The sequence below is a fragment of the Notechis scutatus genome, chromosome 1, assembly GCF_049901735.1.
Source record: "Notechis scutatus isolate UNSWTSFEM ecotype Mainland chromosome 1, rNotScu1.2, whole genome shotgun sequence".
Taxonomy (NCBI): domain Eukaryota; kingdom Metazoa; phylum Chordata; class Lepidosauria; order Squamata; family Elapidae; genus Notechis; species Notechis scutatus.
Genome location: NC_142009.1, coordinates 269327443 through 269344966, shown reverse-complemented (window position 1 = coordinate 269344966; position 17524 = coordinate 269327443). Strand labels below are relative to the sequence as shown.

The following is a 17524-nucleotide window of genomic DNA, read 5'->3' as shown; positions in this document are numbered from 1 at the left end:
CTGCCTCATGATCCAACTGAGTCCTTGGCCATTTTTTTTTTCAATTAGAGGATGGCCAAGGCTTTGGATCAGATTGGACCTAAATGGCTTCTTTTTTCTCATGGATTCTGTTTTTGAGATGTAAAAAAAATCAGACCAAGATAAATCACTTCACCATTTCTTCCATTTATATAACATATAAGCCATACAATTTAATTGAAAAAGAAACTGAAATCTTTTAGGGGTGAAAAATAACAATATTTCCCAATCTGACATTGTGGGCTGAGAGAGAATAACTGGTCAAAAGTTGCCCAGCTGGCTTTCATGCTGAAGGCAGGACTAGAATTCAGTCTTTTGGTTTTTAGCTTGATACTTAACCACTAGACCACACTCAATTTCAGATCATAGAATGTTTTAAAATTAATTGATTAATTACAAGTTAATTTCTCTCAGCAGTTTTCCAAACATTTCTTGATTTGAATTCCTATTAAACAAACAATAAAAATGAAAATATCATCTTTGGATTTGAATCACCAAGTTCAAGGTGTGCAAATTTGCTAAGATATTTTGTAAATAAAATAATAAAATCCACTCTGAGTTTGAAGCTGGATGGGTGAGATCCAATGAAGTGATACAGATAACATCTACTTGGAATGCTATTTGGAAGGTTCTTGAGTTTATGGATTGTGAAAAAGTGGACAAGTTTTGTGAAAAACTAGGGGATAAGCATGATAGTTTGTGAATATGATCCACTCATTTATCTAGTTAAAATGGCATGGGAGGGAACTAGGAGTTCTTTATTGGGCTGCAGTCAATACCTCACTGCGAAATAGAAATGTTCCAGTTTCCTTGAGAGAGGTGCTAGTTTGCTCCCATTGGTTGATCCTCAAGGGGCCTACCTTAGAGAAACTGTTCTGGACTCCTTTGATTCCAGAGATTTGGAGACAGAAGAAAACCTCACATTCCCAGCCTACAGTTCAGGAAGCTGTCAGGCACTGGTGAATAACTCAGCCCAGATGACCACTGATTCCAAAAGCAAGGAGCCTGACCTCAGGAGAGTGTTAAGTCCTAACTCATGCCGCCTGCTAAAGAGAGCTAAGCAGTAAAGGTCAGTACAGTTCAAAAGGAAGGGGCATTAACTGCTCTAATTAAGCATAGCCAGGAATTCTGGCTATAAAGAATGTGTTCCAGATACTTCCTGCCCCATTGCCTGCAATCAGACCCTAAGCTAGACTGGCTTTTGTGGAAATCTCTGGTGTTTGACTGTCTTAAAACTATTTTTGGTATTCCTGTTTTGGCTAGGAGCTTGCAGCATTAGGCATAATTACAAGGCAAAGAAATTTCTCTTAAATTCTTTGCTCTCTGACTAAATAACCACCCTCTATCTCTGCTTTAAGGTCAGTAAAAGCTATCAGAGTTGTAATTGCCATGCTTGCGGTCTGCATCAGTCTAAGAAGGAAGTTGTAGAGAAAGTAAAGTGACAACAATGTCAGCTCTGGAACAAAGAAATTATGTGGGATCTTGATAGCTGGGATTCCAGATGAATTATAGACCAGAAACTGCATTTTGTTTTGTTTTCTGTTTATATACTGCATTTATTATTTTTACAAATAGGCAGCAAACACATCCAATACACCTTCCATCTCCTATTTCCTCCTCAGCAACAACCCTGTGACTGGGTTGGACTGAGAAAGAATGACTGGCTCAAAGTCATCCAGCCAGCTTTCATGCCCAAGATGGGAGTCGAACTCACCATCGCTTGGTTTCTAGGTCGGCACTGGACCTAGACATTTTTAATACATTAAAATATTGCTTACTAACGTAGTTACAATATACACCAAAGTAATACCAAACATTTTTCAGTGCATTGGGAACTGCTTTATTAAATATGACTTTAGCATATGGGTGTGGGTCAGAAAGCAAGCCTTCTTGGTAGAGGCTCCCACATTATAAAATATACTGCCCAGAGATAAGCATGGCTCCTTTTTTGCCTGACATTTCAAGGCAATGAAAGCTGTTTACCCTTTGTGAAAAACTATGGACAAACCTTCTAGTTTTTTGTTTTCATATTTCAATGTTATATTATAATTTTGTACACCATCCGGTGTGTTTTAGACTGGAGTTGTATATACAGCAAATGTTTTTAAATAAACATACAACTGGATTCTGATTTTTTTTCCCCCCTCTGCAGCTACTTGCTATTTTTAGACAAGTGCTGCTGGATGATTGTGGATACAAATACTGTGCTGTCAGTGTTGTACAAATCAGGGAAAGGTATCTGTTGTTGCATGGTGAGAGATGACAAGATAAAGAGACAACCAGAATCAAACTACAATGCCCCACGGGCTTAATTCAAAGCCCAGCAAAGTTAATAAAAATTTCACTTTATTTCACCAAGCTTTGGATCAGTTGCTATAACCATGAAAATAATTTAAACCCCAAGTGTTATATCGTTCATTTAAAAAGAGAGAAAGAGAAAGAAGTTAATTTCATATCTGATGATCGCAATACTATTTTTTTACTATTATACTGCTTTAGTATTATTTAGACCACTCACCCTGGCCAACTCACCACAGGACAACTCAATGAGCGATAACTATACTGTTATCCGTCACTGTTTCTTCAACATTACTCAAATTTTTGTCACTCACATTTTGTCCCTCATTGTGCCTCCTTTAGCATTCTTTTTTTTTAATGATTCTATTCCACCATTTCTTCAATATTTCTTTTTATTGAAATATTCAAGAAATGGTATAGAATCATTAAAGAAAGGATGCGAAAGGAGGGACAAAATTACAAAAATTTAATTTAATTACAAAAATTAAAATAATGTCAAAGAAACATTGGTGGATAACAGTACAGTTGTCCCTCATTGAATTGTCCTGCAGCAAGTTGGCCATGTCAAATTGTCCTGCACTGAGTTGGCCAGGGCAAGCCAGCCGAGATGAGTTGTCCTGGACCCTTATTTAGATTTTGTACCATGCAGGACTTATTAACGGTCATTACAATTCTATTAATAAAATGCAAATGTCCACCCATTTGCCTGTTACTATCTGACATTTTAACATAATTTTTCACTATGTATTTATAGTTATAGTAAATAATTACCCAAGCATCATAAAATTCTACTCTTGAACTGTCCGACACTTAACAGGGTTGCACTCCCTTATTCTTCTTGCACATTAATTCCTGATCTTCATCTTCTGAACAAATCCTGCCTAAAGTTATATTTGTACATACACTATCACTAACCTAGTATTCAGATAATCCTCAACTTATAAACATTCATGCAGTAATTATTTGAAATAATGACAGTGCTGAAAAAAATTGATTTACAACCCATGCCCAAAGCTATTCCATTGCATTGCCTCTCAATCATGTGATCAAAATGCAGGGGATATGATTTTATGTGGTTCATCAATTCTCTGACTCCCCTATCTCCCTGTCCATCAGTGCTCTTTTGATCATGCTGCATGCTGCCTTGGCGTGGCAAGCAGTCCCAGAACCATGCAGTTCTGGGCTTATTTGCTACGCCATGGAAAGCCTCAGCCTGCTTCAGGAAGCGTCAGCAAGTATTCATTTGCCTAGCTATCTTCTCTCCCCAGCACCATGTGGCTCTACAGACTACTCTAGCAAGCAAGCCAGCAAGCATTTGTATGCTTGTATAGGTTAAAATAAGTGAAAAAATTCATAAAATAATTATTTTTGTTGATCCCTACCAACCCTGCCAAGGAGAATCATAGGGGAAACAGATCTTGGAAGTCTTCTAGTCTTATCTCCCGCTAAGTGCAGGAATGATCATACCATTCTGGATAAATAGCTGCCAACCTCTTTTGAAAATCTCCTGTGGTAGAGCTCCCATGGTTTTAAGGAAGCAGGGCATTCAACTTTTTAATAATTCTCACAGTCAGGAAATGTCTTATTATTTCAAACTTGGAAACGGAGCTACTAAGCAATAATTCTTGTTTTACTCTTGGGCGCCGTTGAGAATAAATCCACACCTTCCACTCTTCATGTATTGAAAGAGAACTCTCATGTTTCCCCCTAGTCTTCTTTTTTTTTAGGACAAACATAGCAAATTCCTTTAATTCTTCTGCATAGGATTTAGTCCCCAAATCCTTACCATCTTTGTTGTTCTCTGTAGATTATGATTTTCAAAATCAACTATAGGTACTCTGGAAAACACTGTTGTTCCAGGAAGTTGCTGACAACTTTCTCCTTTTGAGGGCGGAGGATATCAATTATCTTTGAGTTCATAAAAATCATAAGAATTAGAAGAACTTCAGAGTTCATCCATCCTAACCTCCAAACATAGAGTTTTCCAGTACATAATCTCTGACAGATGACCATTAAGCCTTCATTTGAAAATATCTTCATTTGAAAATGAACATTGTAGTGGTTTAGATGCCATTTGTGATTATAGCCTTTTGGAAAGTCCCAGCAAGATACGAGTGGAACATCTTTAAAGTGGTTCTGTTCAAATCTGGGTAAAAGTAATCAAAAGGTGATACTTGGAAATTTCTGCTCAAAAACATAGCATTTACTCTGTGGCATATAATGAAATATTTTATTTTACCCTCCCTGTTTATCATCTACCAGAAACTGCTGAATGAGATCATCCTAAAGTTTAGACTAAAATGTGATCAGCCTGCTGATGACACTTAGCTCTATCTCTGTTTTTCATCAAATTCAGGTGAGATGGTAAAACTGCTGAATCAGAGTCTGGCAGTAGTAATGAACTGGATGAGTGCCAGCAAAATGAATTTCAATCCAGACAAGACAGACATGCACTGTTTATCTGCACCAAGGACAGAAACTGAATCTGCTCCGGATAGGACTGCAATGAATCAGATTCATGGCTTGGGTTAATTCTAAATCCACCTTTAACATTGTGGACATAAGTGGCCTCCATGATATGAAGCACCTATACCAGTTTTTACTGGTGCTCCAGTTTAGATATAGCTCTGCAAAGATAATAAGATGTCCCAGAAACTTCTCATTTAGAGTACCATAATGTGTTAAATGGGGAATTGAACTTGTAGATGTTCCACAAATATCACTTAGCACACAATGCAATGGTAAGAATACTAACTGGAATGGGTGATGGGTATGAATCTACTATACCAGTTCTTTATCATTTTCACTACATTCCTGTGTTTTCTGGTCCCAAATCAAAGTGTTGGTCTTAACTTATAAAAACCTTCATGGCTTGAGACCACAGAATCTTAAGGAATGCACTTTCACCTATGCTTGTTTTTATAACCTAAGATATCTAAAAAGGCTATTTCAGGTGTCCTTCCAAATCGAGTTGCAGTGGGTGCCTAATCCAGGAATAGACCCTTTTCACTGGCTACTCCCCACATCAATTAAATCTAGGGAAATTCCTCTCTCCAGTGAAGTATATGTAGTGCCATCTTTATTATTTTTCAGAACCAGCAAAGGAACAAATTCTGCAACCTATGTGCTGGATTTGCAGTCGAAATTTTTACATCTACATTTAACAAAGTTATCAAACAATTTGACCAATTTTAGTTGCAATGTAGCTATTACATCAGTCCCATAAAAATAATAATTAAAAGAATAATTTTATAAAGAACTCTACATACTTCTAACAATATATGTATCCAGAGTTTACTGCATTTTTGATACCATTCTATTGGAAACTCATCCAAACCAGGGGCCTTCCTGGTTTACACATTATGAATAGAATATAATATTTTGTGTAAAGTTAAAAATGAAATTAAGCTTGAGTAATGTTTTGAAAAAGTATGGCTATGTAGCATATCTGCTCTATATAAAACTTTAAAATGTCCCAAACAGTCCTCAAACTTTTTGAATATTTAAGAAACTACAAGATTATTTTTTTTGTTAAACAACTGTGAATCTCTTACTAATGACATATTGGACTATCATCTTATATAATTTCTTCCCAAAAAAGCATCAATATCTCTGGAGGAGATACAAGAGAAGCTATAGTACTGGACTCAATTATCTACCCAATCAACTAGGGATTGGAATATTAAAAATTAATTTGATACAGAATATATACTGTATAATGAACAGTTGAAAAAGGTATATTTTCATGGAGCTTTCATTTCTACTAGCTGGAACAGGACTTTCCAAAAATGTGCCCTGATTTCTGTGTCTTGGAACTTAGCTGATTGAGAAAACTGTGGTTTCAGAAAATGTGTTGAATGAACAGATTAGTCATTTCAGAGGCAAAGTCAGGCCTTCTCTAATATGAAACCATCAAAACTTACAAAGGAGAATATAGGTAGTTTGAAATATTCCATAATGCCCAATTGGCTGGCTATTGTGACAGAACTGCAGTACTTTTCCTAGAAGGAAGAATGGCTCTATAATTGATCTTGCAGTAGCACAGTGCTCCTTGTTTCCACAGAAAGTAAGAAGAAGGCAGAGTCTGTTAGATCGGGTACAAACGAGACGCGAGACCAGTGTACTTCAAGCTCTTTATTTTATGTTAAGATCTGTACAAGATCTTGGAGCCGCGGCAGCCCTTCATATAGGGATTGCTCGCGGCTCGCCGGCCAATGACAGGGCTTTGAATCTCCTGCGATTGGCTCGGCCAATCGCAGTTGATTCTTAGAAAGCCAATCACGGCCATTCAGTAGACCAATCAGGAAGCGATCCATGTGGACCAATCAGATTTAAACTTTTGGAGTATGTTAATATAGAACACCCCCCCTCTTGGTTCAGTCCTACGCAACGTGGTCACGTAGTCGCGCAAATAGGCGGGGCTTCATACCTGCCTATTTGACCTGCGCGGCTCAGTTGATGTTTGGTCTTCAACCGGTTCGGACGGACTCCTTGCCGCTCTCGTCCCTTCTGATGGAACCGCCTGGAAGGGTGAGCCGGGCCTATTGCGGTAGCTCCCTCCCAGTCTACCCGGGCTGGTTGAGCTGCCGGTTCCGCTGTTCCCGCCTGGTCTTTCTGGGCTGGTTGAACTGGCTGGGCTACTCCTTCCAGGTGAAGCTCCGGGTTGTTCGTCTGCTGCTGGTTCGTCATCTACCGGTGAGTATTGCTGGTTTATTTTGGCTTGGGGGTGTTCGGTTTGTGTTTTAGGATTTTCTTTTCTTGTTTGTTTATTGCTTGAGGTTTCCCCGCCCCCCTCTGGTTTCTTTATTAGTGACTTTTTGTGGTGTTTGCGAGTTGTCTTCGTTGTCGGTGGCTATTCTAGACCTTAATTGGTCGATGTGCCGTTTCCAGCTTTGTCCATCGTCGGTTTGTAGCCAGTATGATCGGGGGCCTGTTACCTGGGTTATTTTTGCAGGTACCCAGAGCGGGTTCCCCGTGAAATTTTTAGCGTAGACTGTGTCTCCTGTGTTAAACGTTCGGTGTTTGCTTGATGAGTCTGAGGGTTTCTCGGGGTTGTATGTTGGGTGCAGTCTATCTAATTGGGATCGTAATTTTCTGCCCATGAGCAGTTCTGCTGGGCTTTTGTTGGTCATTGTGTTGGGTGTTATGTGTTGTATTAATAGCATTTTATTTATTTTATCCTGCATGTCCCCGGTTTTGATTTTTTGTGTAACGAACCATGCGTTCCGCCCGCCCGTTCGCCCCCGGATGAGTGGGCGCTGTCAATGCATGCCGTATGCCCTGTTCTGCCGGGAATTTTTCAAATGCCAGGGTGGTAAATTGTGGCCCGTTGTCTGACACCAGCACGTCTGGTAGGCCATGGGTGGTGAATAGTTTGTTTCGTTTTTTGATAATGGCCTCCGTGGTGGTGGATTTCATGGCGTTTACCTCCAGCCAGTTGGAGTAAGCGTTGACCGCTATCAGGAATGTGTATCCCTTGGTAGGTCCGGTGAAGTCTATATGGATCCTGGACCATGGTCCCCTGGGGTTTCCCATTCCAGGATTGGGGCGGAGGGAGGGCTTGGTCTGGTTTCCTGGCATCTCTTGCATGAGGCTACCCAAGCCTCGATTTGTTTGTCCATCCCTGGCCACCAGGTGTAACTCCTGGCCAGGGCTTTCATCTTAACTATGCTCGGGTGACAATACCCTTTTTTGTGGCGTTTCAAGGATCACAACCCTGTCCCCCCAAAGTATGCAACCCTTCTGTGTGAAAAGTTCGGTTTGCCGGTTTCGAAAAGTTCTAAATTGTTCGTCGCCGTCGTTTTCCGCCACCCTTTTTCCACCCAATTCAAGACCCGCATCAGCCGTTTGTCTTTATTAGTCTCTCGGGCAATGTCTGACGCGGTCAGGGGTGGGTTGGGTAGTGTTTCTATGTGCAGCATTGATGTTGTGGGTGCCGGGTCATCTTCCAGGTCGGGCAGGGGGAGCGGCTCAACGCGTCTGCATGCGTGATGTTCTTCCTGGGTCGGTGTGTCAGCTGGTAGGTGTAGGCGGCAAGGAACTCGGACCACCTTGTCATCCTGGGTGACAGTATGTTCGGGTGGCGGATTGTGTTCCCTGCCAGTATCCCTAGCAGCGGCTTGTGATCGGTGATAATGGAAAAGGTCCTACCGTATAGGTATTTTTGTTTGTTTGAATGCATTTTCCTCCCGCTTCCCCCAGGCCCAGGTGGCTGTTTTGTCCAGCAGCCTATGGAGGGGTTCCGCTACCGTCACCTTCTGGGGCAGGAAAACATTGTAAAAGTTAATGAGTCCAAGAAAAGCCTGCAGTTCAGTCTTATTCCTAGGTCTAGGGGCTTCTTTGATGGCTTTGAGCTTTTTTTCCGTGGGGTGGATTCCGTTTTTGTCTAGGAGGTACCCCAGGAATTCAACTTTCTCAGTGACATTTTTTCTTTTTAACCTTTAGCCCGGTGTCTTTGAATTTCTGCAAGACCTCCCTTAGGTGGCTTTCTAATTGGGTTTTATTTGTAGCTGACACCAGTACATCGTCGAAATAGGGTACCACCCCTTTTATTCCTAGTAAAAGTCTTTCCATCAGGCTCTGGAAGACCCCTGGTGCCACACTGACTCCGAATTGGAGCCGTTTGCACCAGAATGCCCCTCGGTGGGTGACAATGGTCTGCGCCTCCACGGTCTCGGCATCGACTGGCAGCTGCTGATATGCCTGCGCCAGATCGAGTTTTGCGAAGACCTTACCTCCCCCCAGTGAGTGCAGAAGGTGCTGTACCACTGGGACAGGGTAGGCACTTGGCTGCAACGCATGGTTGAGGGTGGCCTTATAGTCACCACAGATTCTTATGGACCCATCTGGCTTGATCGGGGTGACTATGGGGGTTTCCCACCGGGCATGGTCTATAGGCTCTAAAACCCCTTGCGCGATGAGCTTGTCTAACTGCTCATCGATTTTGGGCTTGAGTGCGAATGGCACTCGCCGTGGCTTAAGGCGGATTGGGGCAATGTTTGGGTTTAGGCTGAAGGATATTGGGGACCCCCGGTACTTGCCTAGGTTGCCGTTGAAGACCTCCTGAAAGTCCCTCACGAGCGTTTCCTCCCAGTCCGCCTCGGCAACGTGGTTGATGCCCGTCACCTCGATCCCCAATGGCGCGAACCATTGTAGTCCCAGCAGGCTTGGGCGGTCTTTGTTCACGACGGTGAGCGGAAGTACCTCTGTGCGCCCCTTGAAAGATATTTTAAAATGTCCAATCCCGGCCACGGGGATGCGGTTTCCCTGATAGTCTTTCAGGGTCAGCTTCTGGCTTTCTAGTTCGCTCCTGTGGATGGTAGGCACCAGGCGCTTGATTGTGCGCCAGGAGACCATGGAGAGGTAGGATCCGGAATCTACCTCCATCACGCATGGCTGGACTTCGATGCCTACCTCCACGTGCATTTTCCGGGCGTCGAGGGTTGTTGAGTGCCCGATGACGACCGTCTGATGGGTCTCTTCTTTTTGCCTGGCCTCGCTGAACTGCTTGTTCCGCCCGTCCCGGCTGCATCGGCTCTCGGCGTGTCGGTCTCTGGTCCTGGGGGGCTGCCGTCTCGTCGCTGGGGGCTGTGGTTCCTCTTGTTCCGGCACACCTTGGCGATGTGCCCCCGTTTGTTGCAGTGCCGACAGATGGCATCGAGGAATCGTCATTCTGAGCGTGGATGGTCGCCCCTGCACCCGGCACACTGGAACCCCGGCTTACGACCTCGCCGCTCTCGCCGGTCTCATTCCGCCTGCAGCCAGTGGATCTCCTCCTCCTCGTCCTCGGTATCTGAGAAGGAGTCGAGGTCTCCATGGTGCATGGTGGTGGTCTTGTGGCTGGCCTCTGGTCGTGCTTCTGGGGTTGGTGCCGTCTCCATGGTTGTGGGTCGGTCTGCTGCATGCATCTGCCGCATCCAGGCTGCGGACTGCTTGGTGGCGTCAGCTGCCGTCGCTTCGGCGATGGCCTCAGTGACTGAGCTGTCTGCCCTTGCCATCAGCCGGCTCTGGAGGATGGGGTCCCTGAGCCCGAGGACCACGCGGTCTCGCAGGGCCTCGTCCATGTCAGTGAAACCGCACATGCCCCCAAGGTCCCTGAGCGTGGCCACGAAGTCGCTGATGCTCTCGCCCTCTTTCTGATCCCTCCGTTAAAATTCGTGCTGTCGGATGAGGTTGGGCACGGCAGGGGCGTAGTGGCTCCGCAACAGCCAGTCGAGGTCGGGCCAGTCCATCTCTTTCACGTCTGCGGGTTTGGCTAGGGCTTTGGCCATCTTGAACACTGCAGGCCCACAGTGCGTTAGGAACACGGCCCTCTTCTTCTGTCCGTTGGCATCCTTTAGATTGCTGCTCTCGAGGAACATTAGGAATTGGTCAATGTATGATTCCCAATCCTCGGCAGCCTGGTCAAAGGGTGCGGGTGGTGAGGTGTTGCTGGCCATCTCGTCTGGATTTTGGTGTCGGTTCACCACGTGCTTCGTTGGTCTCAGGGTCTCACGATCCCATCCTCGTCGCCAGTGTTAGATCGGGTACAAACGAGACGTGAAAACAGTGTACTTCAAGCTCTTTATTTTATGTTAAGATCTGTACAAGATCTTGGAGCCGCGGCAGCCCTTCATATAGGGATTGCTCACTGCTCGCCAGCCAATGACAGCGCTTTGAATCTCCTGCGATCGGCTCGGCCAATCGTGGTTGATTCTTAGAAAGCCAATCACGGCCGTTCAGTAGACCAATCAGGAAGTGGTCCGTGTGGACCAATCAGATTTCAATTTTTGGAGTATGTTAATATAGAACAGAGTCTCCCTGAAGATCTTCTGGATTGTATTAAACTATGTAAACGTATCTTAAAAGTCCAATGGATATAAAAAGTCTACATACCCATTTTTGAGATGTAAAAAAAGCAGACCAAAATAAATCATTTCAGATTTTTTTCCACCTTTAATAAAACATCTAAGTTCTACAATTCATTGAAAAACAAACTGGAATCTTTTAGGGGGGAAATAATATTTTTTTTTTTACAATAACATGGTTATACTAATACTTCATTGAAACACCTTTTGGTTTTATGATATTTTCGGGAAGAGCCCATCAGCATGGCACATGTTACCTTAGGAATCTTTGTCCACTCTTCCTTGCAAAAGCACTCCAGATCAGATTGTGAGGGCAACTCCTATGCACAGCCGCTCTTCAGATCACTCCAAGATTTTCAACTGGACTTAGGTCCGGGCTCTGGTTGGGCCACTCTGAAACTTTGATCATCTCCCAGTGAAGTCATTCCTTGGTTGATTTGGATGTATGCTTTGGGTTATTGTCATATTGAAAGGTGAAATTCCACTTCATCATTAGCATTTTAACAGAAGCCTGATGGTTTTGTCACATAATTAACTGACATTTGGAACTGTTCATAATTCCCTCCACCTTGACTAAAGCCCCAAAGTAGCCCCATAATGCTGCCTCTACCATGCTTCACTGTGGATATGGTATAGTTTTGGTGAAGCAGAATGGTTTTGCACTAAACATACTTTTGAGAATTATGGCCAAAAAGTTCAACCTTAGTCTCATCAGACCATAACACAACTTTCCACATGCTTTTGTCAGGCCTGATATAGGTTTTTGCAATCCTTCTTGCTACCCTACCGCACAGCCCAAACATGTGAAGAATATGGAAGATTGCTGTCACATACAATGCACAACTAATACTTGCGAGAAATTCCTGCAGTTCCTTTAAGGTTGCTGTAGGCCTCTTGGCATTCTCTTGGATCCATTTTTTCTTGTTTTTTCATCAAGTTTGGAGGGACAGTTCTTGACAATATCACTATTGTACCATATTTTCTTCACTTGTTGATGACTATCTTCACTGTGTTCCATGGTATATCCAATGCCTTAGAAATGTTTTCTAACTTTCTCCTGACTGATACCTTTCAACAATGAGACCCCTTTGAAAGCTTTGAAAGCTCTTTGCAGACCATGGCTTTTGCTGTAAGAGTAACTGGATGTCAGAAAACTTTTACTAGAACAGCTGAACTTTATATGGGCTTGATCAGAGTCACTTTAATTGATAGCAGGTGTGAATGGATTACTATTTACCATCAATTGGAGTGTGATTGCTTAATTCTGAACACAGCCATTTATAAGAGGGTATGAACACTTATATTATCATGCTATTTTATGTTTTTATTGTTATTTTCCCCCTAAAACATTTGTTTTTTTCAATTGACTTGTACAGCTTATATGTTATATTAAAGGTGGAAAAAATTCTGAAGTGATTTATCTTGGCCTGCTTTTTTACATATCAAAACCCAGGCATTTTAATGTGTAGACTTTTAATATCCAGGGCCCTGGCCTTGTACCTTGGCCTTTTATTCAACATATTACATTAGCATGAAAGTAACATTAAATTATGATTCACTCTGATGCGAATGAGTTTTGGGTGTGAGTCTTTCCCACTCCCTTCTCCTTTGGTGTGGTTGCAAGAAGTTTTCATTTCTATTTTCAATTAACCAGGGCAGACTTGATTAGATAAACTTCTCCCTACTTGGTTCCAATGATGTATAAATTTGGGAGGATTGTTTTTAAGACAAAGTTGTGGGATACTTAGCCCACTTTTTGCCATTTACCTCTATGTTGACACTTCTTCCCACAAAACAGGACTTTTAATCTGGGTAGATGAAAGGGTGAAGAGTTTTCTTGGTTTGTACAAATTCAGACATAACTACAGGCTCCCTTGACAGAATGTTGGGTATATGTACTGTAAATTTGCATATTTTTTCATATTTTTCAAAAAACCAAATTAGATGTCAGAATAAAGAGTTCTAATTTAAACTCTTTCCTGAAAATGGTTGCTTCCTGTTTATGTTTTTCCCAAATATCTATGATACATGTTTTATGTTCTTTAAGCACAATGGTGGAATTGCACAAAATACTAGTTCACAGAGGTAAATAAAAGCTTAGAATTTTTTTTAATACACTGATTTAAAATTAGTGGCTAGTAATTGGTTTTCTGAACAAGCAGCTATAGTTTATGTAAGTCTGTTACTAATATAAAAAATGCAGGACACAGATTTCTAAATATCTTCAGTGTATTTACATGAAACATAGTGATAATAAACAGTAATATTATATAAAAGTCTGGCCAACAGCCTCCCAATGATTTATTATTGGGAAATTCATACTTTTTTTATCCTGTAACAAAAAAACTGCAAAACTGCAAATGATTTCATGAAATTATCTGTTCAGCCTTTTCTGCATTTCCTGCATCAGATGAGAAGAACACATCTTTCTCTTTCTGTCCTGACCACTTTTTACAGAGGCACAATTGAGAGCATTTTAACAAACTGGGTTCAGGGTTTGGTTTGGTGGCAACAGTGCCTCAGATAGAAAGTCCATACAGAGAGTGAGAAGGATAGCTGAGAAGATTATAGGAAGCTTGCTTCCTGTTATTCAGGATACTGCTTACAAGTTCTATGTGCTTAAAGCTCAAACATTGTTAGAGACCCTATACACCCACGTCACAGTCTGTTTCTATTGCTCTCCTCTGGGAAGAGGTTTTGAAGTATTTCTAGCAGGACTACCAGATTCTGTAACAGCTTTGTTCCCTATGCCATCCATTTGGTAAACTCGCAAGATTAGTTTTTCGTGCCGGGTACATGTATACATCTGAACTAGACTATGTTGTTTCTCTGTGTCATATAATATATATGGGTATATCCATAATTTTGTATTTATTTATTTAGTCATGTTTATGTTGTGTATATTGGAGGTGGTGACCCTTTGAGAGCTGTATGCAATGAAATTTCATTTTAATGTATGCCGATTAGTGTACATTCAAAGCAATAATAAAGTTATTCTAAGTAAGTCTAAGTCTACCTGACTGGCAAACCAGAGAACTAAAACAACACAGTACCAGGATGTGTCTGAACCTGAACATTTGACTACTTCATGTTAGGAGGGGTCTATGGGATGAAATCAAGAAACAGTGTCAAGAACCTCAGTAGGGGATGTAATGAAATCTTTCTGTACTTAAGTGTAATAGACATCCTTACTCATAATTCCTCAGGAACTTGAACATTGAAGCTCTGCATATCTGAAGGACACTAATTTAGGATAATCTGAATTCATATATCCTGCACCATAGCACCGTTTTCCTGGTTCAACTTCAGATTTAAATTTAATATCATTAGATTAGTCATCACATTATTAAACTTAATATGGAGAATCAATTGGGTGTGTTGGTTAAGGGCAGCACATTAGAAACTAGGTGACCATGAGGTATAATCCTACCTTAGGCACAAAGTAAGATGGGTGATTTTGGGCCAGTCAAACTATTTCAATCCTAGAAGGAGACAATGACAAACCACTTCTGAAATTTTGGCAAGAAAACTGCAGTGACCTGTCCAAACAGTCACTAGGCGTCAACACTGATTCAAAGACATCATCCCACAAAAAGCTCTCAAAATATTTGAAAATATTCCAATAGAAAGCATTTCAAATAAAAAAGTATAATAAAGCTTTATGTTATTTTCTACAGAAACTACTGATTTCTAACGTAGATTTTTTTTAACATCTAAGACATTCCTAAAGCCTATTAACTATCCATCAAAAATGGTGAGTTAGATAGAGCCAGTTTGCTTTAGTGGTTATGTCACCAGGCTAGAAAGTGAGTTCAAGTTATGTCTAGCCATGAAAGCCGGCTTTGGGCCAGTCAGTCTCTCAGCCCAACCCATCTCATAGTGTTGCTGTTGTGAGGAAAATACAAGGAGGAAGATATGTTGGATATGTTCTCTGCTTTGAGTTATTTGTAAAAATAACAAAGGCAGGATAAATAAAAGTATTTAAATAAAAACATGAACTGAACCATGCTTTGTCCAATTAATGCAATGTTCTGTCTTTATAGGACATGCTGAATCACAAACTTACCATGTGAAATAGATTTGCACAGTACTAGATTTGTTACTGTGTGGTTCAGGGTGTCATATTTAGCTACTTTCCATTTTTCTTAATGGGTATTATGCATAATTGCCTACAGGTACGTCCCCTTAAAAATAAAGACAACCATTACATCAAATATTGCTAAAGACTGGCTCTCTTCAAACCATTAACGAAGGATAGGCAAATTAACATATCAATTGGAGTTACCATGGACACAATTCCTTGACTTGTCTACTTGCACTAACAAAACTAAAGTCCTCATTAGTACCCTAACATACTTCAAGCACTAGCATTTCACTCAGAGGTTTTGTTGGGCTTATGGGTGGTCTCTTTAATAGTAATAGTCACCTTTCACATTACAGAAGTGGGAAGCTCTGTTAAAGGTGGGGGGAGTGTTGGATAGGAGACCGAATCCAGGGTAACTTCAGAAATTTTAAAAGGGGTTTAGAGGACTTCGGGCATCAGCAAAAAATGTTTGTACTTAGAAACCTTGCCTTTACATGCTCCACAGAAGCCAAACCAGACAGGAATCTTCTTAGTGTGCCAGGAATGGGAAAGACGTGCCTTGCAGCATACTCACTCTATGTTAGCAAAACAGGCATGTGCACACACACACACACAAAAAGAATAGATGGAGCAGGATTCAGCAATTATAAAGCCCAATTTTTCCAACAGGGAATGTGCTTGGACTATTAGAACTCAGGTGCTACTGCTCTGAGCACAGACTCAATTGAGCATTGTCTCCAGTATAATAATATTTAGGCAATGTGCCAGAAATACAAAAGTCTTTTATACAAAAGTCTTTTAAAGAACCCTTAGAAAACCTTTGGGCTTTTTCAAACTAAGAAAAAAAATCAAAGGATGTCATGTTAATTTTTAATAGAAACCAACCACAATATTGGATAAACTATGCCTCCTGAAAAATAGGTACTGAAACAATATGTGCAAATAAGATAACCGAGTTTGGGTAATGAAACATCTACAAGAAAACAAGCAAGCTCAGAGGGCAGCAAGGATCCTTCATTCCAACCTGACCTACAATTATTCTCCTTTATTGAAATAAGAGAACCTTCTGTTCGAGGAAAGGGCAGTAAATGCTTTCAAATAGACTCATTCTGTGAGTAGGAACCATGTCTGGCTCTCAATAGAATGCATTGCAGGATATTTCACTTGATAAAGGTGTGTGATTTGAATGGTTTTTCTTTATAAAACAAGTCCCTTCATATTCCTGTACTTATTTCCTGACATGAATAACCAGGAATACACCTCCTTTTTAGACTGCAACCATTGTAAATTCTTGCCGTTTGCCAAGTGCACAGATTTTGATCATGTATTTGTGAGGATGCTGTGATGGTTGTAGGGGCAAGGACCAGTTGTTAGTCACTTTTTTCAGTGTCATAACTTCAAACGGACACTAAATAAATGGTTCTAAGTCAAGAACTATCTCTAGTGATCTTAATACTAATTAATATTAATCATGTTCAATGAAAGCATTACTTGGTAGGTGTCAGCATATCAGTTATACCAGACCATTGAGACTGGCTATAATAACAGAATCTTTCTTTTCTTTCTTTCTTTCTTTCTTTCTTTCTTTCTTTCTTTCTTTCTTTCTTTCTTTCTTTCTTTCTTTCTTTCTTTCTTTCTTTCTTTTCTTTCTTTTCTTTCCTTTCTTTCCTTTCTTTCTTTCCTTCCTTCCTTCCTTCCTTTCTTTCTTTCTTTCTTTCTTTTTTCTTTCTTCTTTCTTCTTTCCTTTCTCTCTCTCTCTCTCTTTCTCTCCACACACAAACACACACACACACACCTACTTACAAGACTGTTTCATGCCACTCAATATCAGAGGAGAAAACAAAACATAAACAAGCATAATACCACATGCCCATGCACTGTTTCTAATCATCAAACTGTTCACACATATCTTACAGACTCTAACTAAAAGGTTTGCTGTATCCTAAAAAAAACCACCCTTGTGTAAACAATAATTGCTTCTTCTATATGGTCTTTTTGTACATAGCATGGAGCCCCTAGGCTCCCTGCCAAGTTTGAACAGTTTTATCTCAACCTTCCTAATATGCTTATACTATTTAGTGTTCAAGTCTGGAACACAGCCCCATGTTGTCAGGATGGTATGCCTTCATATTTGGTAGCTATTGTTGCTGGATGCTCACGTTTTGGGGAAAAAATGGAGCCCAATTCCCAGTATTTTATTAAGCTTCCAGCAACTTCAACAGTCTTGGGAAGCTTAAGAAAAGAGCAAAACCTTCTTTGGAAACGCTTAAGTGCCACT

The 17524-nt window shown here is 41.1% G+C and overlaps 1 protein-coding gene across 2 annotated transcripts in view; it reads right to left on the bottom strand.

Annotated features, from left to right (window-relative positions):
- CSTPP1 (centriolar satellite-associated tubulin polyglutamylase complex regulator 1) overlaps positions 1-17524 on the bottom strand; it is a 152450-nt gene that overhangs the window by 94245 nt on the left and 40681 nt on the right. The gene's annotated exons all lie outside the window — the stretch shown is intronic.